The sequence below is a fragment of the Cervus canadensis genome, chromosome 8 (genome assembly GCF_019320065.1).
Source record: "Cervus canadensis isolate Bull #8, Minnesota chromosome 8, ASM1932006v1, whole genome shotgun sequence".
NCBI classification, from domain to species: domain Eukaryota; kingdom Metazoa; phylum Chordata; class Mammalia; order Artiodactyla; family Cervidae; genus Cervus; species Cervus canadensis.
In genome coordinates, this window is record NC_057393.1 from 69,320,685 (window position 1) to 69,338,360 (window position 17,676).

The 17,676-nt window shown below is 35.4% G+C and overlaps 1 protein-coding gene across 4 annotated transcripts in view; it reads left to right on the top strand.

Moving 5' to 3' along the window:
* The first annotated feature begins 4,695 nt into the window (after positions 1–4,695).
* Positions 4,696–17,676, top strand: part of CTNNA3 (catenin alpha 3) — a 1,829,362-nt gene continuing 1,816,381 nt past the window's right edge. For all 4 annotated transcript variants that reach the window (XM_043476813.1, XM_043476816.1, XM_043476818.1 and 1 more), the window contains exon 1: positions 4,696–4,859. The gene's annotated coding sequence lies outside the window, so the exon portion shown is untranslated. The remainder of the gene's footprint in view (positions 4,860–17,676) is intronic.

Sequence of the window (17,676 nt, forward strand, 5' to 3'; positions counted from 1 at the left end):
TAAGGGAATAAGCTTGGATGTTTTCTGAACAGAAAGTGTAATTGAAGTCAGTGAACTAGGGAGAACAGTATTGTGAGTCCAGTGGGAGAGGTCGACAGGAGCCAGATCATGAAGGGCCTTGTAGATTTGGTAAATAATTTTCCTTTTGTGCTATGGATAATAGGAAGCCATTGGGTAATTTTAAGCAGGAGAATAACATGAATTAAACTGTCTTATGAAATATCATTTAGATGCTATGTAGAAAATGGATTGCAAATGCCTCAGAAAACTTGGGGTAGGGGAGATAGAGACAGGTTGTATTCAAGAAAACTTTTGGAAATAGGATTTATGGAAATTCTTGATGGTTGTAAAGGAAAAGAATGAATGAAAGATGACTGCAGGATTTCGGCTTAAGCAATTAGGTGATGGTGACGATTACTAGAGTGATAGAAATAGGGTTTTTCCACCCTTCCATCCCTTAATTTTTTTAAATTATAATTTTAAAATTGAGATATAATTGACCTACAATGCTATGTTAGTTCCAGGTGCACAACATATTGATTTGATATTTCTGTTATAATCACCATGAATGAGAGAGGTTTGAAAGGAAAAATCAAGAACTTTTTTTTGGGTACAGCATAAGTTTGAAATGTATGTTTGCTATCCAAAGGAAATAGCAGTTGGATGTATGCCTCTGGGCTCATGAGAGGGGTCTGGGTTGGGGATACAAGTTTGAGAATTGTTAGCCTGTGAAGGTGTGACTGTTGAGTGAATCAGTTAGCTCAATTCTTGCATTTCCCCTTGCTCTGCCACACCTCCCTTTCTCATTCCTTAGTGACACATTGGTGAGTTCCTTAATTTTCCTGCCATTTTCAGTGCTTTAAGGCCTGCTTAGTCCAGTTTGAAACTTTCATCTCATTCCAATTTAAATCTCATCTCCTCTCTTTCCTCCATCACTCTTGAGAGACCTGAAAGGAGGAAGGGCCAAGATTGACTTTTCCACCATTTCTCCTGCTCTGATATCTTCTAGAGGAGATGAGTAGTTGGCCTAATTCCTCTAATTTTTCAAGTCCCCTAACTTTTCCTCTATTGTTAGGGCTGAGAGGGAAGCATAAAGCACTTTTCTGAACTGATTTTCAGTAAGCCCCAGAGTGAGATGTCTGTCCTAAGACACTGAAAATCCCTTAGCATGTGGTGTACACAGAAGGCTTCTTTTTCTTTCATTTTGAGCCTTAGTTGCCAATTCTGAGCAATAAGAAAAATTCCACTCAGCATCCTATTACAGATCTCATTTTTAAAACTGTCGGATTGGATGATGTAATCCCTGAGGTGACTTATGGATTTGGCCACATGGAAGTTGTGGATAGACTTTAAAATGGTCCTTATGGCAGTGAAGGTGACAGAAGTCACATGGAATGGGTTTGTAGAATAAATGAGACGTGAAAACATAGGTATGGCAAGCAACCCAGGGAAGTGTTGAGATGAAGGCGGCAGATAACTTGGGAGGAGCAGCTGGAGAGATCTGTAAGGTGAAGCTGATGTTTGTCCGATGTTTTAAAATTAGAGATAGTGGCCTGCTTTTCTGCTGAGAAAAGTAGAGAAGGGGTTATAATGAAGTACATGAGATAACAATGAAGGAGCAGAGTCCTAGAGAAGGTAGGAGAAGAAGGGATCCAGAGCAGAAGAGGAGAGATTAACCTTTGGTAGGAGCAAGAGTACAGCTTGAATTGTAATAGGAGAAAAGGCAGGACTCGAGTGGGTGGTTTTGTAGATTTGATGATGAGAAGGTAGGGGCTGTCTTCCAAGATGGCTTGTTTTTGTGAATGAGGCAGGAGAGTTGGTTAATAGCTAATAACAAGGTGGGTAGAAACAGACAGTGGGGGAAACATCTTTTTGCTACAGTATACAAATGTTGAAATAGGAGCAGATTCATCTAGAACACCCAATAAAGTGCCAGAACTATTTATCACATATTTTTTGGAATAAAATACCTTTAATTATCACAAACTGAAAGTATTCTTTACTTCAAATATCTTCTTAAAAAGGTGTGACAGAGGTGAGGTGAGGTGAACAGCACAGAAGCTATTTGGAATGCTGGAATGAGAAAAAGGATTCTGGGTGGGACATTCTAACTTCCATCTTGTGTTTAAACTCCATCTAGGTGCCTCTCCTTAGTTAATAAAACAGGAATTAGAAAAAAAAGTGTTATAGCTGTTCAGAAAATTACGTGTTTTTAAGTCTCAATCTGAAAGCCAATATTTTAAGGTGTCATATATAGAATAAAGTGGACTCATGGTTCATGCAAAAGCTAGTTTCATTTTTAAAGGGATTTTAATGTAAAGAAGAAACTATTCCGTTGTGATTAAAATACTGATTGTACCCTGAAAGGCTTATTTCCCAGAAGGGACTGCTGATAGGGATTGAGTTGTTTTCTTTTTGGAGGCCTCCCTTCTGTTCCTCTGATCTAACTGGCCCCTAAGACAGGGCTCTGCATCAAGGGGCTTCTCAGTACATGTGGTTGAGTGAGTTTGTCTGGGGCCAGCCCTGATACCTAGAGCCAGAGACACCCGTGATTACCTCAGAAGGATTTCTACGATGGCTCTGATTTATTCTTTTTTCTCTTTTTATCTAGCTCCTTGATCCCTAACCTTTGTTTGCTTGCAGGAAGAATGTGAGCCAAAATTTTAAAGTTTTAAAAGTATAAAGAAAGAAAACAAGTAAATAGGGAAGGATAATAAATACTGAACAAGACTGGGCAAGGTGACAAGATGGAATTACTGTGAAAATCTGGACGCAGGCCAGGGCACAAAATGCAGTGGCTGTGTAGTTTACAGGAACTATTTAGTGTTCAGCATGCTTCAGTGATCACCCAGAGAAAGCCAGATTTTTCCGGTTTTGTTTGCTACCCTATAGTTTGCTATGGAAATCTGACATAGGTGATCTGTGTTTTCTGTCACCCAACCGATATAAATATAGAGAACCGTGGGGCCTCTGCTCATCAAATCCGACGTGATTTGAATTGCTAGGAGGAGGACCTCTTGTGGCTATAGTGGGAAATACTTCAGCTAAAACCTATCTTGGAGGCTGCAGACATTTTTAAGAGGGAATTTTTTTTTTCTTAAATACAACTTTATAGAGCTCTTTAAAATTATATTCCATTATTTATAATATTTAATTGATTTGATTATACCAAGTAATATAATTGCATCTGTATTGCATCTCTGAGGAGTTCAATGTAATTTGAAGCACTTCAGATTTGATCCATGTAAAATCACATATCCCCTGAAAAGTATATAGAAAGAATAGTGGTTTTCATTTCCATTTTGCAGATGGAAACGAGAGGTACAGAGCAGGTAAGTAACTTATCTGTGGCTTTAAAATAGGAGCAGGCTGGCCCATAATAGAATTTGGGTATCTAATCTTGGGCTCAATTCAACATTCTGTGTTTAGAAAACATTCATTATTAAAGCTCTAAAACAAAAACTTCTATTTTGCAAGTGAAAAGTGATTTCTTTATTCAGGAAAAGATGGATTGAGAGACATAAAACTTACTCTTTGTTTTCACTGTGAAAAGAGGCTGTTCCTAGATTCTCCAGGGGGAAGAAGCTGCTTTAAAAAAAATCTGGGGAAGACAGTATATTAGCAACTAAGAATCGTTAGAGAAATGTAATGTCAAGTGCATGCACATTTTAAAGGAAGCTACATAAAAAGTTATTTCACAGATTTCCCTAGAAATCATATAAAATGAGACCTCTTTCATAATTGATTCTCTCTGACAATTTGCAAACCTTGCCTTTTCCTCTTAGCTCCCTCATATTTGTTCTAAGAGTGCCTATAGAGCTAATAAATAAATGCCTTTAAAAATTTTTGAATTCAGCCTTTTAAGAACAGAAATGCCAAAACTCAAACGAACAGTTTTATTTTAGGGGTAGTTACCACCTACTACTACAGTCACTACTTTTATGACTTTGGCAGGAAGTCACAAAAGTGTTAATGCCTAAAAGAATATGGTACAAGTTCAGGTGGGGTGTCAAGGAATAGATGCAGTGATAAAGCATAAAGCAGGGGTATGGAAGATTGTTCCAATGAATGTTAAGATGTTGATGGTGAGGAGATTAAAAAGGGAAAGAGGAAATATATAAAAGAATAGCCATAGGAAAAAGAAATTTTGTTGGAAAGAGTTTTTTTTGTAGTGACTTTAATAATGGTTTCTTTCACCTGTGGAGCTTTTGGTAAGTCTTCACTTACATTCTTTACTAATAATTACATGGGTCTAAATAAACCCTAGAGGCACAGAGCATGATGCTTGGTAAGATTTCAGAGGAAAAAACTATCTCAGATATGACACAGAATTCTACGGTACTGAAGACACTGAATTTTACATAATTGATCTTTTGATGTGTGAATTTCCTGGACTTTCCTATTATCCCTGCTTTATCATTTTTCACTCTCGATGATTCCAGCATTCAGCTTTAATTAGATGTAAGAGGTCCTTGTTTCAGAAAGGTACTAGAGAAATGCAGATCCTACGTATTTAGAGCTTCCTGACAGCTATGTTTGTAGATCTCTGGGTAAAGTATGTGTCTGGCCTTTTTCAACAAAGTATTTTCAGTAACAAGTTGTCAGTGAGGTCAGTGACTAGCAGTTCAGGATTAGATACCACCCACCCTGGTTTGTAACCTCCCCCTTCTCTCTCATCCTGGGTGAATGCCGCTCTGCTGAAGTGACTGCCCCACTGTCACTGACCCTCAGTTTGGTGCTCTGCAGCTCTGTGACTAACCAAGAAGTCTTATTTTTTTTCCTCACCCAAACTCTTTTTGGAAAATTTCCTACAAGAGCCGAATTTTAAACACATTTACTCTATAGGAAGCAACAGAAAGGTAAGAGTCAAGTCGTAAAAAGAGGAGCTGGACTTCAGTGCATTCTTGTTTCTGCGTTGAAATTGCTCTGCCTTAGTTACATATTGTAGGTTTAAAGTGTGGGGTTTCTTTCTGAATTAAGGAACATCACATTATTATATAAAACGGGAATGTTTTGACTAGTTATGTTGAGAAATATAGGCTTTCACGCTGTTTAAAGTTATAAATAACTTTCAAACTAGTGCCAGGGGAAGCTAGTAGCCAAGGTCGTGCTTTGCATTCAGAGAGTTTCTGGCTATAAAAAGCCGATTGGGATCCAGTGCAGGAAAAGATAAGATATGGCCTGGATACATGTGCCTTGGCATGGGGCTGGGGCAAAATATTTGAAGGGATTTTACTTTCAACCCAAAACTTGTTCATAGTAATGGGAGATTTTTAAAATGAGATAGTGGCAAAAGCCTTAATTTTGAATTTAATATTTGCTTTATATACTTGTTTTATACTTGTCAATAATATTAGGAAATTGAGGAATCTCTCAGAGCTGTTTTTACTGCCATTTATAATCAAATGAAAATCACACTAGTTGAGATGAATATGGGAAATAGTCATCAGTCATGTAAAGAGAAGGTCACTATCTGACAGTGGCTGGGGTGACTGCAAGCAATTGCTCTCAGTTGCACTGAAAACAGAACTGGAGAGAAGTACAAATGGAAACAGGAGGAAATTTAGGTTAGGCATCAGGAAGTTCATTAACTGTACATGTTTTGAGCCATGGATATGCACCACTAAGACAGTTGCAACATATCTGATGATGTAAGAGATCCAATGATTTGCTTAAAACCCACAGGTGGGAAAAACAGGATTTCAAATTAGCCTTGGTTGTGGGTTTATGGCTAGGTTTTTTTAGACAGACTAAAATGTCAACATACTGAGAACAATTGTGGTTTGGAGATATAGATTATCAGTAGTCAAATTCAAATGGCATATTTGGACGAACTATTAAAATTTTGTTATCCACTATAAAAAAATTACCTTAGTAGTGGCATAGGACAATTTGTTAAAAGAAGAAACCCAAAATACCAACAGCATATATACAACTATTTCCATTTGTTGCGTCCTATACACAGTCTGTGTCTCTCTTAATTGAGTGAAATATTGGGATTTTTATAGTAAAATTTATGTTTATTTTCATTATAAAAATGATATGAGTTCATTGTAGGGATTTTAAAAGCACAGACAAAATTATCTGTAATCTAATTGATACATTTTCTTTTAGTCTTTTTTCTCTGTACAACTTTAAAATGAATTGCAGTAAAACTGTGGATAAAATTTGGTACCTTGCTTTTCATTTAACCTTTACCAAAACATTTTCCATATGATATTACCTAATCTACATAGATGTTATTTTAGATTTCTAACATTCTTCCAAGTGAATAGATATAAGTTTATTAATCATTGTTGAACATCTAGGTGCTATGGGGTGTGTGTTTGTGTATTTATTTATTTTAAAGGTCATTTCCCAAAGCTCTATTTTTAAGTGTGGACTAATTAGAGAAAATTAGAGTTGAAGGCAAAGATTGTGATTTTTAAGAAGATGGCTTTTACTGGTTTTCTTTTAAGGTTTTGTATAATTCTTTATCTACCAACTGAAATATTTATTGAGTGTCTGTGAGATGCAAAACATAGTTATCAGGCACAGAGATAGCAATATATTTAGTATTTGGAAGGATCTTCTCTAGTTACAAAATTTCTCCTTATGAACTTTCACAGGTATCAACAAAGCTACATGTTGAAAATTCTTTATCTCTGCCTGAAACCAACAGACAGTATTATTGACTGCTTATGTTATTTTGGACTTTAAAACAACAGAATTTATAAATAACTTTTGTAGAGGATTATCTATATGTTGTCCATATTTTATGAATATTATGATCTGTGGCAAAGAAATAGAATTAGAAAGAACAAATATTTTATAATAGAAGTCTGTGGAAATTAGAATTATTTGGAGAAAATCTAGCGAGTAAGGTGTAAAGAAAAAGTATAGAAGGCGCATGTTAAAACAGTTTCAGTTTTTGAATTTTCTGCTTATGGAACCATGAGAGTGGAGTAAGGCATGGGTAGGGTGGGAGTTAGGCAAGATATGAAATTTTATAGGGGTGGGGGTGAATGAGAAGGGGAATAAAAGAATTTGGGGCCCTGAAAAAAAAAAGAAAAAAAAAAAGAAATTTTAATTCTGTTATTGGTATTGAATTTGGGAATTATGGTTATAGAAATAGAATATATTGAAGTAAAAAGCCAAGGAATTGGTAATAAATAAAATGATTTGATTTTCAGAGGTAGTGGCTGGTACAGAGAAGTCAAAATGGAAAGAGTAGAGGTATCAGTATTTGGTGGGAGGTGAGGTATGGGGTTGTGAATTTTTAAAGAATATGTTTTGCCTGGATCATCTTGTTTTAATTGTAGAGTTTTATTTTTTCAGTGGTAGTTAGAGAAAAATCATAGCTATGGAGGGGTGGGAGTTCCATTCTTTATTCACTCTGAACTTCTGCTAGCATGTTTCTATTTTTTCTTTGGAATAGGAAGGATTAAGACTTAAGTAGAGAAGTTGGCAGCCCAATCTTGCCTGGAGAGAAACTATGTGCCTTGTAATGAAGACTTAAAAATAGTGTTTATTTATGGATCATTGGCTCATGGGAATGTTACTCTAGAGACTCAAAAAGAATGATTTTCTAAATCTTGTTTCGATACTGGATTTTAAGTGACATGATATTGTGGGGTGGAACTCCAGAGTTTTGCCCAATTGCAAACCTAATGGAAAGTGACAGATACTTGAGACTATAGAATTTTTGAAAATGAACATGACTGTTAGCTGTTGCACCTGATTTTCACATGCTTATTTACTATTTTTAGCTATATTATTGCAGTCTAGTACACAGCCAGTAATCTGCTACCAATTTAATCACTAACTTCCAGGATCTGAGAAGTGACTAAATTCCTATGTGCAAAATAGTAAATTAGGTCAAGTTTACCTGGGACCCCCACTCCTTTGCCTTTTTCCTGCTTCTCATTATCCTAGCTGGTATGCCTGTGCTGCTTCGGGTCCCTCCGTTAATGGCGAAAAACATTTGATGGAGAAGGCAATGTTTAGTACAAAAACCTTTAAGTATTGGAACTTGAAGACTTTAGCCTCTATTTTGTATTAGCACCATTCAAAATGTGATCAGCAGTTCTCAGTCTATTACTGGTTCATGAAAGGAGACTATACAAGCATTTATCTTCTTTGTTTATATGCATATGGAATAGAGAATTGGGATGGAGGTGTACTAGATAATACATGAATAACTAGATTATAATTGAATAACTAGAATGAATAATAGCTAGTACAATTAACTAGATAATAAATGAATTACCAGGTCTCAGCTGATGAGTCTTCTGGAGGTAGTATCAATGCGAAGAGGCCCTGGGTTACCTCATTGAGAAAACAGAATGATAGAGAAGCAGGATTCCTCAAAGGGCTACTTTGGCTCTACGCCAACATTGGCCTTGGAATTATTTGCTCTTTCTAGATGACTTGAGTACCAGATATTACTCTTAGTGCTGGGGATAGATACTAGTGAACCAAATTAAAGCCCTGCCCTTGTGGTGCTTCCTTTCTAGTGTTTGTGTTTTTAGTGGGTAGGGATGAAGATGAAGGGAGAGTGAGAAATAAAACCTACCTCTCTGTGGTTCTCCAGAAGTACCAGGGTCTTTCTTAGTCCAGGGCTGGAGCTCATTGATTATGTTTCCATGGAAATTTGTAGGATTCATTAGCTTTTCTGTTAGAATCAGCAGTTCCCTTTCCAACATGGGTTAACAAAAGTTTTAAGAATCAAATAATCAATGATATGCATTGCTGGTTGCCTATGCAATATCCATGTATTCTGCTCTTTGTTAACTTACAGAACCCTGATTTAGGTCAGGAAAAAAAGGGTTTATGCTATACGTAGTTATCTGCATCTTATGTCCCCCCTGCTTTCCCTGAATTAGGATAGTTACATTTAGTTAAGATAGATGCATAGCAATTCATGTAGACCCACCTCATTTTTTTTCAATTTCTTCATACTATATGTGAAACGGGAGAGAAGGGGGCAAGATACAACCTTTAAAAGAATGACATAGCCATGGGACATGACATGCACTGGTTAAAACCAACTAGTCCAAGATAGTGGAAGATTTGGCTTCCAGTGGACCTTGAACTTCATTATATGCTTATTGTCATACATAAGCATGCTAAATGACACACCCACAAACACCATGGCAGTTCTGAGACTCACCATAAAAGTAAAAAAGTGGGTGGTGGCCCAGTTCCTGGAAATCCCCACTCTTTCCCTGAATATTATAGTTGAAATAATTCACCGACTCATTAGCCTATGAGATTACCCAACCCATAAAAGCTAACTCCCCCTTATTTTGGGGCCTCTTGCCTTCTGAGATGGCCCACGCTGTCTGTGGAGTTATTTCTCCCAAAGCCATTCTTGCCTTTTGAGATGGACTGCATTCTGTCTATGGAACATGCATCTCTAAATAAATTCACTTCTTACTTATCACTTTGTCTCTTACTGAATTCTTTCTGCAATGAGACATAAAGAGCCTGAGCTTCATTTTTAAATTTAGTTTATTTAAAGAATTTGTGGCTGCACTGAGTCTTTATTGCCTCACAAGGGCTTCTTGTTGGGTGCACAGACTAATCTTTATTTCACTAGAAGGAGGATTCTTAACCAGTGGACCATCAGGGAAGTCCCAAACCTGAGCTTCCTTATGTAATGAGACCAGGTATATGATTTCAGTTAAAGACTGTGAGTTCAAGTCCTTATTGGAATTTAGGCTGGGTTAGAGAAGGCAATGGCAACCTACTCCAGTACTCTTGCCTGGGAAATCCCATGGACGGAGGAGCCTGGTAGGCTACAGTCCATGGGGTCGTGAAGAGTTGGACACGACTGAGCAACTTCACTTTCACTTTTCAGTTTCATGCACTGGAGAAGGAAATGGCAACCCACCCCAGTATTCTTGCCTGGAGAATCCCAGGGACAGGAGCCTGGTGGGCTGCCGTCTATGGGGTCACACAGAGTCGGACACGACTGATGTGACTTAGCAGCTTAGCAGCATCAGAGTCCTGGCATGTGGTTCAAGTTCCATCTGAGTTGCAGTTTCATATGGATGTAGCATAATATATTTAGCTCATTCTATATTGATGAATATGTTTGTTGTTTTCCATATATATTTTTTTATGTTGCTATGCCATAATGAATATCCCTGTTCACATATCTTGATGTAATTTTATGAATATATCTTTAGGATAAATTCATTACAATAGAATTGCTGAGTCAAAAGAAATGTTCATTTTACAATTTAATAAGTATTAACTTTAATTGGAAATATCAGCTGAAGGTTAAAGAGTATAGAGTATGCATAATTTAAAATTTGAGAGCTGTTACCATATTTTTCTTCAAGAAGGTCATATCAATTTTTACCCCCACAAGCAGCATATGTTGAAAGCTTATGTCCCTAACTCTTACCACTGTTGATAATGATCTTTTAGTGATAGGTGAAAATTATATCTTGTTCTTTTGATTTGCATTTGATTAATAGTAAGTAAGGTTGAGCAATTTCTAAATATTAGCCCATTGTATTTCTTTTTTATACAAATTGCCTTTCCATATTTTTTGCTCTTCTTTTCTTTTCCAGTTTTATTGAGATATAATTGTTATACCTCACTGTATGTTTAAAAGGTCCAGCATAATGGTTTGATTTACATGTATAGTTGACCCTTGAACAACATGAATTGAATGACAGAGATCCACTTATAAGCAAATATTTTTTTCAGTACTAAATAGTATTGTATTACATGATCTGTGGTTGGTTGAATCTTCAGATGTAGAACTGAAGATATGGAAGAACTGTGGATATGAACATTAAACTATTTGTGGAGTTTTGACTGTTAGGAGAGTTGGTGTTCCTAATTCCTATGCTGTTCAAGGATCACCTGTATAGTAAAATGATTACTGTGATAAGTTTAGTTTGCATCCATCCTTTCATATAGACACAATAAAAAGAAAAGGAAAAGAAGAAACAATTTTTTTTTTTAGTTTTTTTAGTAAACTCTTAGGGTTTACTCTCTTAGTAACTTTAATGAATGTCATACAGCAGTGATAACTATAATCATATTGTACATTATATCCCAAGGACTTATTTATTTTAAAACTGGGAATTTGTTCCTTTTTCACCAAAGTTTGTTACTTCCCTTCAATTCTCCTTCCCCCAGCCGCAATGCCCCATCTCTGGTAAGCACAAATATGATCTCCTTTTGTGTGACTTTTTTTTTTTTAAAAGATTCCACATACGAATGAGATTATACAATATTTTTCTTTCCTCTGTCTGTCTTATTTCACCAAGCATAATGCCCTCAAGTTCCATTCATGTTGGTATAAATGGCAGGATTTCCTCATTTTTAATGGCAGAATAATATTTCATTATACAGTGTGTATATGCCACAACTTCTTTATCTATGCGTCAATCAGTGGACACTAAAGTTGTTTCCATGTCTAAGCTAAGCTATTGTAAATAATACTGCTATGAATATGGGGGTGCAGATATCTTTTTGAGTTAGTGTTTTGTTTCTTTTGAGTATATTCCCAGAAGTAAAATTACTGGGTTGTATAGTAGTTCTATGTATAATTTTTGAGGAACCACCATACTGTTTTCCACAGTGGCTGCACCAGTTTACAGTCTCACCAAGATAGTGCACAAGGGTTCCCTTTTCTTCACATCCTTGCCAATGCATATTATCTGTTGTCTTTTTGATTATGGCCATTCTATGGTATGAGGTGATATCTCAGTGTAGTTTTGATTTGCATTTCCCTAAAGACTAGTGATGTTGAGCATCTTTCAGTGTACCTGTGGACCATTTGTATATAGTCTTTAGAAAAATGTGTATTTCCAATCTTTTGCCCACTTTTAGTTGTGGGCAATTTTTTTTTTTTTTTTTGCTATCGAGTTGAATAAGTTCTTTCTTTATTTTGGATATTAATCCCTTATTGAATATATGATTTGCAAGTATTTTTCCCTATTGTGTAGGTTTCCTTTTCACTTTGTTGATTGTTTCGCTGTGTAGAAGCTTTTTAGTTTGATGTATTCCCAATTGTTTATTTTTGCTTTTGTTTCTATTGCCTGAGGAAACCAACAAACAAAAATACTACTAAGACCTATGTCAAAAGTATTCCATGCTTACTGCATGTGATTTTTTCTAGAAGTTTTATGGTGTTAGTCCTTACATTTAAGTCTTTAATCTATTTCAGGTTAATTTTTGTGAGTGGTGTAAGGTAGGGGTCTAATTTTATTCTTTTACATGTGAATATCCAATTTTTCTAACACCATTTATTGACGAGAGTCTTATCCATTGAGTATTCTTGGCTCCGTTGTCAAATATTAGTTGAATTTATACTTAGGTTTACTTCTGGGCTCTCTATTCTGTTTCGCTGGTCTATTTGTCATTTTTGTGCCAGTATCATACTTTTTGACTGCTTGAAGTCAAAAACTTGAAATCAGGAAGTATGATGCCTCTCACTTTGTTGTTTTTTTCTCAGGATGACTTTGGCTATTCTGGGTCTTCTGTGGTCCTATATAAACTTCAGAATTTTTTTCTACTTCTGAAAAAATGCCATTGAAATCCTGATAGAAATTGCATTGAATCTATGGGTGGTTTTTGGTCAGTCTAGAGACTGACATTTTGACAATAATAATTCTTGTAATCCATGAACATTGGATACATTTCCATCTATTTTGTGTTCTTAAATTTTTTTCATCAGTGTTTTCAGAGTAAAGATCTTTCACCTTCTTGGTTAAATTTATTCCCAAGTATTTTATTTAATGTTTTTCATTTTATTTAAAATGGAATTGTTTTCTTTCTTTCTTTTTCAGATAATTCTTTGTCAGTGTATAGGAATGCTACTGGTTTCTATATGTTAATTTTGTATCCTGCAACTTTATGAAATTCATTGATTAGAATGAGTTTTCTCAGCTTTTCAGTAGAGTCTTTAATATTTTCTGTATATAAAATTATGTCATTTGCAAATAGTGACAGTTTTACTTCTTCCTTTCCAAATCTGATGCCCTTTATTCCTTTTTTGTGTGTGATTGCTCTGGCAAGGAGATCCAGTACTTATTTTCTTTAATTGCCCCATAGTAAATTAAGCAAATTAGTTTTTTTTTTGTTTGCTTAATGTGTTGCAAGTATTTCCCTCCAATTTTTTGTTTATTTTACTTTTATGTTTTATTTTAAAATCATATATATGTATGATTTTATTTAAAAAAAATAAAATATTTTTGTGTTCAGTTTTTAAAACCTCTTCCTTTATGGTTTCTGAATTTTGTGTTTGGTTAGAAAGGACTTTCTACTTCAATTATTATACATAATTGTATTATATGTAAATTCACTCATACTATCTTTCAGAATTTATAACTTTTGTTATATCTGGAATTGATTTTAAGCAAAGAAATGAGTCATGAGTCTTGGAGTCAGCTGAATCTTAATTTTTCTTCTAAATGTTTATTTAGTTGATCTAATATGATTTATGTAAGGGTCACTCTTTCCTGCTAATTTAAAATCTTTATCATAAGATAAATTTATATTAGAGTCTGTGTTTCACTCTTTCTCCTGTTGTGGCAATATTCTTTTTAGAAAATTTTTTATTTTACATTGAGTATAGTTGATTTAACAATGTTGTGTTAGTTTCAGGTGTATAGCAAAGTTTATATATATATGTATATGTTTATATATATATTCATTCTTTTTCAGATTCTTTTTTTTTTTTTTAATTTTTTTATTATTATTATTTTTTATTTATTAGTTGGAGGCTACCTTTTTCAGATTCTTTTCTCATATAGGTTATCACAGAATATTGAGTAGAGTTCCCTATGCTATACAGTAGGTTCTTGTTGGTTTTCTCTTTTATATATAGTAGTGTGTATATGTTAATCCCAAGCTCTTGATTTATCCCACCTTCCCTTTCCCCTTGGTAACCATAAGTTTTTCTGGTAATGTTTTTATCTAATTTTTCTGTAATCTCTACTTTCCCTGCCTTTTCTTTTCTTATTTATTCTAAAAAAAATTTTTTTTTCATTGACTTACAATATTGTGTTAGTTTCAGGTGTGTAGCAAGATGATTCAGTTCTTTTTCAGTTTATATTCCATTATAGATTATTATAAGATATTGAATATAATTTACTGTGCTAAATAGTAAATCCTTGTTGCTTATTTATTTATTGGAGTTTGTATCTGTTAATCACATTCTCCTTATTTGATTCTCTCTCCCTCCCTCTTCCTTTTGGTATCTATGTTTTCTATGTCTATGAATTTGTTTCTGTCTTTATATATGAATTCATATGTATTATTATTATTTTTTAAAATTAATTTATTTTTGGTTGCACTGGGTCTTCATTGCTGCATGTGAAATTTCTCTAGATGTGGCAATTGTTTGTTGGTGGCCACTTGGATTATTTCCATGTCTTGGTTATTATAATGCTGCCATGAACATTGGGGTGCATGTGTGTTTTCAAATTAGAGTTTTCAATTTTTTCTTAATATATATCCAGAAGTATGATCATTGGATCATATAATAGCTCTAGTTTCATTTTTTTGAGGAACTTCTCTACTGTTTTCCATAGTGGCTGCACTGATTTAACATTCCCACCAACAGTGTGGGAGGGCTCTCTTTTCTTCACACCAGCATTTACTTGTAGATTTTTCAATGGTGGCCATTCTGACTGGTGTGAGGTGATACATCATTGTGTTTTTGATTTACATTTCTTTAATAATTAACAATGTTAAGCATCTTTCCATGTGCCTGTTGGCTATCTGTGTTTTTGGAAAAGCATCTACTTAGGTCTTCTGCCCATTTGTTGATTGAGGCGTTTATTTATTTATTTTTTCAATTTTGAGTTGTATGAGCTCTTTGTGTATTTTGGATATTAACTCCTTGTTGGTCATATTGTTTGCAAGTATTTCCTCCCATTTCATACGTTGTCTTTTTGTTTTATTGATGATTTTCTTTGCTGTGCAAAAACTTTGAAGTTTGATTAGGTGCCATTTGTTTGTTTTTGCTTTTATTTCTCTTTGCTTTGGGAGATGAATCTAAGAAAATATTGCTATAATTTATATCTGAGAATGTTTTTCCCTATGTTCTTGTTTAGGAGTTTTATGGTGTCATTTCCTATATTTAGGTCTTTAAACCATTTTGAGTTTGTTTTTGTATGTGGTGTGAGTTTTCTAATTTCATTGATTTATATATAGCTGTCCAGCTTTCCTTACACCAAACACTTGTTGAAGAGACTTTCTTTTTTCCATTGTATATTCTTGCCTCCTTTGTAGTATAGCAATTGACTGTAGGTGCATGGGTTTATTTCTGGGCTCTCTATTCTAGTTCATTGATCTGCAAGTCTGTTTTTGTGCCAGTACCACACTGTTTTGATTACTGTAGCTTTGTAGTATAGTCTGGAGTCTGGTTATACCTCCAGCTTTGTTCTTTTTCCTCAGGATTGCTTTGGCAATTCTGGGTCTTTTGTGATTCTATATATATTGTAGAACTTTGTTGGGGGGGAATAATTTTGATTTTTTAAATCATTTTATTTTTTAATTTTTATTTATGGCTGTGCTGGGTCTTTATTGCTGGACATGGGCTTTCTCTAGTTGTGGTATATAGACTTCTCATTGCAGTGGCTTCTCTTGTTGCAGAGCATGGGCTCTAGGGCACACAGGCTTCAGTATTTGTGGCACATGGGCTCAGTAGTTGCAGCTCCTGAGCTCTAGAACACAGGCATAGTAGGTTCTGTTGTGACACCCTAGCTTAGTTGTTCCGTGGCCTGTAGGATCTTCCTGGATCAGGGATTGAACCTATGTCTTTTGCATTGGCAGGTGGATTCTTTACTACTGAGCCACTAGGGAAGCCCTATATTGTAGGATTATTTGTTCTAGCTCTGTGAAAAATGTCATTGGTAATTTGATAGGAATTGCATTAAATGTGTAGATTGTTTTGGGTAGTATGACCAATTTAGCAATATCAATTCTTCCAATCCAGGAGCATGGAATATCTTTCCATGTCTTTGAATTTTCTTAAATTTCCCTTATCAACATTTTACAGTTTTCAGCTTATGGTCTTTCACTTCTTTTAAGTTTATTCCAGGGTATTTTATTTTTTTGATGTGATATTAAAGGGATTATTTTTACATTATTAGTGTAAAAAATGCAACCGAGTTTAGTATATTAAGCTTGTATCCTGCTACCTTGCTGATGCAACCCCTACTTTTAAAACTACTTTTTAACATGTTTTAATATCTGGAAGGATTAATCTTTCTCCTTATTCTTTTCTGCTCCTTCAGGGTTTTCTGATATCTAATCACATACTATTTATTTCCAGATGAATTTTAGTGTAACATTTTAGAAAATTATTATAATAGCCTTTGAATATTTTAATTCAGGGAGAAAATAATGCCCTTTTAATGTTTAATCTCCTTATACATCAGGGCTTCCCTCGTGGCTCAGACAGTAAAGAATCTGCCTGCAATGCAGGAGACTCAGGTTTGATCTCTGGGTTGGGAAGGTCTACTGAAGAAGGGAATGGCTACCCACTCCAGTAATTCTTGCCTGAGAATTCCATGGACGGAGAATCCAGGCGGCCTGCAGTCCATGGGGTTGTAAAGAGTAGGACATGACTGAGCAACTAACACAGACACACCAGCACATCATCTTTTTATTTATTCACTTCTTTTTTGTCCTTCAGTAGAGTTGTCTTTACACAAGTATTTTGTACATTTTGGTTGCTATCTTTGGTTTTATTCATAGCCTGGCATCTTTCCTTCCATAACATTTTTTAACACTGGCTATTTATTTGTAAGAAGGATTTGAGTCCACATTTGTATTTCTAAGATTGCCTCTGGTGGCTGAGGCACAGCTGATATACAAATGGGACTTGGGGACCCAGATCTCTGAGTGTGCTTCTTCAACTAGGTATGTCCACCCTGAACTGTACCACCATCCAGCCCACATGTGTATATGTTAAAAACATATATTGATTTATTTGCCTGCATCAGGTCTTAGCTGTGGCACGAGGGATCTTTGATCTTCATTGCGTCATGTGGGATCTTTAATTGTTGCATGTGAACTCTTAGTTGTGGTGTATGGGATCTAATTCCCTGACAAGAGATTAAACCCATGCCCCTTCATTGGGAACACAGAGTCTTAGCCACTGGACCCCAGAGAAACCCCCAGCCCACATATACTTTATTTTTAAAGCATTTTTATAAAACTTAACTTTTTAAACTGAAAAACTTCTATTTGCATGTTTATTTTTATTTTAGTAAAGTGTGCTTTAGCTAGAATTCTTGATTGCAACCAAGAGTCTGCTCTGGATAGCTCCAGCTGAGTTTTTCACAAATGATACTAGACAACTCATAGATTCTCTTGGAGAGCCACTAAACAGCCAAAGACAATGCAGCTGTAGGAAGAATGTCCAACTGTACCTGAGGAATGGTCCTATGGGTGTACTAGATTCCATTATTCCTTGCTCTTGCACTGGGCAGTAGAGTCCTTCTACAACTATCCCAGAAGGATCTGATGTCTGTAACCTTTAAAAATCTCATCCAAGCTGTCTTTGGTGGTGAAATCTGGGTCCCACTACTTCAAGGGAGTCTGAGAAGAGCACGTTTCTTAACTTTCCAGTCTCTCTATTAGAGGGGGAAAGCTGGGCCAGGGATGGAAATGGTGTTAACAAACAACATTTGCCACAGAGGGCTTTCAGTGAGAATA